The sequence below is a fragment of the Heptranchias perlo genome, chromosome 10, assembly GCF_035084215.1.
Source record: "Heptranchias perlo isolate sHepPer1 chromosome 10, sHepPer1.hap1, whole genome shotgun sequence".
Lineage (NCBI taxonomy): Eukaryota > Metazoa > Chordata > Chondrichthyes > Hexanchiformes > Hexanchidae > Heptranchias > Heptranchias perlo.
The window spans coordinates 28,593,033-28,599,117 of NC_090334.1; the positions used below are offsets into that span (position 1 = coordinate 28,593,033).

General features: G+C 39.3%; 1 non-coding gene across 1 annotated transcript; it reads left to right on the top strand.

Moving 5' to 3' along the window:
* The first annotated feature begins 3,261 nt into the window (after positions 1-3,261).
* LOC137326812 (U6atac minor spliceosomal RNA) lies at positions 3,262-3,383 on the top strand. Its single transcript, XR_010964274.1, has one exon. It is a non-coding gene; the product is annotated as a U6atac minor spliceosomal RNA (small nuclear RNA).
* The last annotated feature ends 2,702 nt before the right edge of the window (positions 3,384-6,085 follow it).

Genomic DNA, 6,085 nt, shown 5'->3' on the forward strand with positions numbered 1-6,085 from the left:
GCTTACTCTGTACCTAAACCATCTCCTCCTTGAAGGCCTCCCATTGTTCAGTTAATGTTTTGCCTAACAATTTTTGATTCCAATCCACCTGGGCAAGATCCCTTTTTAACTCACTGAAATTAGCCCTCCTCCAGTTAGGCATTTTCACATTCGGTTGTTCCTTGTCCTTTTCCATAACTATTTTTAACCTAATAATATTTTGATCACTGTTCACCAAATGGTCCCCCACTGAAATATGCTCCACCTGCTCCACTTCATTCCCCAGAACTGGATCCAGCACAGTTTCCTTCCTGGTTGGGCTGGATATACACTGTTCCAGAAAGTTCTCTTGAACACATTTCAGGAATTCCTCCCTTCTTTGCCCTTTACACTGTTACTGTCCCAGTCTATATTGGGATAATTGAAGTCCCCCATTATCAGTACTCGATAGTTCTTGCAGCTTTCTGCCAATTTGCTCCTCTATCTCCTTCACACTATTTGGCCTTTAGTACACACCCAATAGCGTAATAAATTTATTCTTTAATATAAATAGAATTGTAGTGGTAACAGTGGAACATAAAATTTATTCCCTTTGAAAAGAAAAGCTAGACAACTCACTTATGACTTTGGTACTTGTGAATTATTAGGTCTTCTTCATGAACTGAATAAATTCTTCAGTCCCTGCTCCCCACTGATTATCCACTGTGTCACAGGCTTTGCAAGTTTATGGCTCAATTTCTCATCCCTCAAACACCTGCACAAAGTCAGCATTTACAAGTGCCACTTTTACCCATGTAGGAAATGTCCCTTTTCTTACTACATGTAGCCCAGATGAAAAATACATGAAAGCTAAATACATGTAAATAAAATGAAGGTGTATGAGTGCATTCTCAGTGCCACTTTGTGCTGCTGTGAAAATAGATGCATGCATCCTACCACAAAACTTGTTGAGGCTGTTTCATGGGGGGTTTTTGTGTTCCTCTCATCTAAATCGTGTCTCACAAATAGGGGCATGGAGCAGTGAACTGATCATTTCCCCCAAACCCTGACATAAACTTCATAGTATCACTGCTAAAATTGAGAGCAAAAATGACATACTAAGGTCCAGTCAGTCATTGCATGGGATGGGCAGGGGATCAGAAATGGGGGTAAGAATTTTTTTTTCATTCATTCTTGGGATATGGGCATCACCGGCAAGGCAGGCAGCTATTGCCCATCCCCAGCTGTCCCTGAGAAGATGGTGCTGGGCGTTCTTCTTAATCTGCTGCGAGTAGTTTTGATACAACTGTGTTGCTTGCTAGGCCACATCAGAGGGCAGTTAAGAGTCAACTATGTTGATGTGGGACTGGAGCCACATCTAGGCTAGACTGGGTAAGGACAGCAGGTTTCCTGTCCTAAAGGACATTAGTGAACCAGTAGGGTTTTTACTACAATCTGACAGCTTCATGGTCACTTTTACTGATACCAGCTTTTTATTTCCAGATTTTTGTATCCACAATGTGTTGAAAATTTAATTCATACTGTGCTGTGGTCTAGAGAAGAATAGAACACTATAGTTTCCCAGTAAACTAGTAATATGCTTTTTAAATCAATTCATGAATGCTTCTCTGATTCTAATTATGATTTAAAAGCCAGCTGGAGAATAGATGAAGGATTTATAAAAGACAATTAACAATATCAGTTTGATTCAGGATTAATGGAATAGCAGCAACATAAACAGTCTATAATAGAGCAAGGTACTAAATGAAACAATTTAGCTACAATTAGCTCATTCTTCACCTACAAATACCTCATGTCAGGCAGCTCCTGAAGAATAGGCCTTGAACGGCAAGTTTATTTTATGTTCCACTCTGCATAGTTTAATTTTAAGTAATGCAGAATTATGAATTGAAACATTTAATAGCATAGAAATTTCATGCAGTGGAAATGTAACTAAAATAATCCACATTTATTCAAGATGCCCAAGGGAATTTTTAAAATTTTCCACTAGGTCAGAGTTTTACTGATCTCTCCACAGATGACAGAGATTCTTGGCTGAGTTTTAGATATGCATTAAGCTTTTGTAATCCTGCTTCAGGCAGTAGCAGTAAAGTTAAACAATCACTGATTGACTTTTATTAGCTCTGATTTTTCAGCCTGATAGGCTCAGGCACGCAGCTTGATGGACAGGTTTTTGTCACACGTCCAAGTTAAGGCCTTTGTAGATGGCAAACACGGAAGAAGGCTGGAGTGATCCTGTTTGGAGTTTGCTTGTGTGTTTTGATAATATTTGTTATCTTTGTAATGGCAACCTGCAAACTTGAAAGCTCATGACTGGAAAAAAAAGATGGACACTTGTCCCACTAGATTTTACACTACTTTCATTGTGGAAATTTATTTCAGCCAATTTTTTTCCAATAGCTGACAGAAATTATTAGGTGTGCAAAATTACAAATGCAACATTTTTAAAATTTCCATGCAAGACATATCTTCGAAAACATTCATGAAACATATTTAAGATCATTCATTGCAATTTTTCTTCAGTTTTGCTTATGCTAGTTTATATGTGGTCTTCAGGGTGACGGCAGGAAATAATTACTGATGGGCTGAATTAGGAAGCACTTTAGCTCTGTGAAATCCTACTGTTTTAGTGATGCCACGTTAATGTATCTAGAAACTGAAGTCAGCATAAATTACTTTTTACAGTAGCTGTTCCTGAACACCAACACTAGATTCTTTAAGACCCTCTGACAATTCAACATATACTAAACAGTTTAACACTCCCTCTCTTCCCAAGAGTTTCTATATGTTGAATCCTTCTTTCGTTGCATGTAAATTGTTACTCATTTTTAAAGTCCCCCTTCTTACGTTGCTTCTTCTGAGTTTATTTTTTTTGCTTCTCTCATTCCTCCTATCTTTCATTTTTTTTCCCTCTTTTGATTAGGCTTGTTCAATTCACTGTAAGTTCCTTTTAGTAGGAAAGATAAGGACTGGCAATACAAATGTACATTACACTGGAGCACCAATGTTTTCTACAAAATGGCTTCTTATCTGTGATTCCCACACCTCCGAGTCCCTGATCTTTGTTGTGCTGTTACTGAGAGATGGAACATGGAGGCCAGGCGGTTATCCAAAGGGGGAATGAAAATCAGAGGGAGAGTTGTCATCAGACCACATGTGCACCTCCTGATACCCAGCTAGGACTAATACTGGTGGAGGTTTGGGAGCAACTTGCTCATCTGGCCTCTCGATTGTACTTGATATATGGGCCAAGGGACCAAGAATATGATGGCAAAGAAAATCATTTTGGTAGAAAGAGGAGAGGGTTTGCACACCCATACACAGAGGTGATAATTGCACTCATGTAATTTTAAAACAAATATAGCTGTGGTAATATATGTACGTATATTTTTATATATATTTTAAAATAAATATCTCAGCCCACCCACTGCACTGAGACTACAGTGGAACTGCCTGTGAGTCATTATCACCCCTCACCATCTTTGATGTCTCCGCTTCCTTCAGCTTCAAATGCTCCATCCTCTTCCTACATCCGTTCTTTGCAATCCATTTCCATGGCAGTGCTCTCTCATAGTTCCACTTATTGCTGTCACAATAATTTCTCATCCTGTGCCCACAATTACCTCTACTGCAGCCAGGCTCTATCCTTGGTCCCTCCTCTTCTTCATTTATATGCTATTCTTTGCTGATTTCCGAAAGCACAAGGTCAGCTTCCACATGCATACCAATGACACTCAGGTCTACTTGTATATATCTCCTCTATAGTTCTCAGAATTACAGCTATACTCTTCAACACCCCTGTCTGAAATTAAGACCTAAATGAACTGAAATTTTCACCAGCTTAATTTGAAAAAACCAAAGCCATTCCCTTTGGCTTCCACCAGTACTTCTATGCCGCTGGGCTTGATTCTGTCAAGTTCCCAGCTGCCATGTCAACCTAAATCTGGAGAGTGGAACTGCTCAACCCGAGTTGAGCTTTCTTTCTCACATCTGATCCATTACCATAATCAACTTGCTTTAACCTCTGAAACACTGTCCACTTTTGCCCTTTCCTCTCCTCCACTGCTGTTGAAACCCTAACTCATCACTTTATCACCTTGAGAATTAACTTTACTACGCTTTCCTTACTGACCTTCCTGATTTCACCCCTATAAATATCTCATTCAGAATGCCACAACCCATATTCTTACCCACATAAAATCCCACAAAATTAGCACTTCCATCCTTTCCAAGTTCCACTGGCTCCTTGTGTCCCAGCAAATTGGTTACAAAATCCTTGTCCTTGCTTTCAATATACACCATCGCCTTGCACCATCCTACATAAGCAATGTCCTGTAGCCATACATTTCAGTACACCACCTTTGTTCTCTATACTGGTTTACTTTATGATCCCTGCTCCCTCAACTCCACCTCATTGGACACCCTTTTCAACCACCACACCCCTGCCCATTGGAACTCCTCCTCTAAATCCCTTTGCCTTCCTGTCCCCTTCTTGCTTTCAAAAGACTCACAAAAACCCTTTTCTTTGAATGTGCTTTTGGGCCCCTCTAACTTTCTGTTTCCTATATTCTTTCTTGCCTGGTGCCGTCTGACCTGTAAGTGCTTTGAGATATCCTGGGGAAGAATGCTATAAAAAATGTTAATAGTAGTAGCTGTAGTAGTAAATATCAGCTTGGCTTAGTTGGTAGCACTCTCACCTGCGTCAAAAGCTTGTAGGTTCAAGCCTTGCCTCTGAACACTTGAGAATAGTATTGAAGGAGTGGTGCATTGTCATAAAACACTGTGCTTGAGATACGAAGTTAAACCAAGGCCCTGTCTGGTTATTCTGGTGGAGGTGATATATCGCATTGTACTATTGGAAAAGGAGCAGGGAGTTCTTCCCTCAGCCAACACCACTAAAACAGATTAACTGATCTTTCAGCTCATTGCTGTTTTTCATATCTAGTGTGAAAAATGGCTGTTGTGTTTGCCTATCCAACAATAGTCACTGCATTTCAAAATAATTTATCACATGTGCTGTGCTTTGAGATGGTTTTGAGGGATGTGATAAGGAGCTATATAAAGATCTTCTATTTCTACAGCCTTTGCAAAATTATGTCTTATTTCCATGCAATAATTTAAAGGTTGAACTGAAGTGCATTATTTTCCTTTCTCTTATCTTTGGGAGATTGAGAACTTGCCTGTTGGGAAATTGCAGGAAAGAACTTGCATCTTGTCATTCCATGGCACAGCATGTTGAAGCTCCTGTGCATTGTGGCATTTGACACTTTCTGTCACACTGATGTAGTCTGTAGGCCTAGGCCCAGCTCACCAACACAGTTTTGAGACTCAAAATCAACTTCCATTGCTACTACAGAACTAGTTTACATAGATTTTAAAATGAGTTCTTTATTTTAAACCTGTTATTCCAACATTTTACTTTGCATTATCTACACCAGAGGAAGTTGTTTTGTTATATTTGTGTGGGTGTGTACTTTTTTCCCAGTGATTTTGGATTTGGGGATACTGTTCAGGTATAAATAAACTGAGTGTACAGGTACATATAACAACAGTTTAACAGTCAAATACTTAGACAGCAGGGCAGGAAATGGCTGGTTCCCAATGCAATTAATGTGGAGACTTCAAGGAGGAGAGAAAGTATCTATCCTCATGATTATAAGGTGGCCCCCAGTGTTACCAGTGAGTATACACAATGTTAGAGAACTCAACAAGGTGACCCGGCACCAGTGATGGTAATTAAAAACATAATACTTAATAAGTACACCTACTGGCCAGTAATTATCTAACAGGCACCCACCCTCTGAATGGTAAAGAATGCCTGTTCCTTATTTAATGTGCAAGTGATTTGAAGACATTACAGACACAGTAATGTACAGGATCGGAGAATGCCAGTAAGCTGTTCCAGATCTCATTTTAAAAAAATGTAATTACAATTTTTTGTTCTGTTCTGATGCAGTGTTACATCCGAAACATTATGTGCCTACCATTCTCTTTCAGGCGCTGGTTGATGTACTGTGCATTTCAGGATTTTCAGTTTATATTTCAGGTTACCACCATTTGCAGTTTCCTTTTTAATTTAATATATTATAATACCACTCTCTAACTG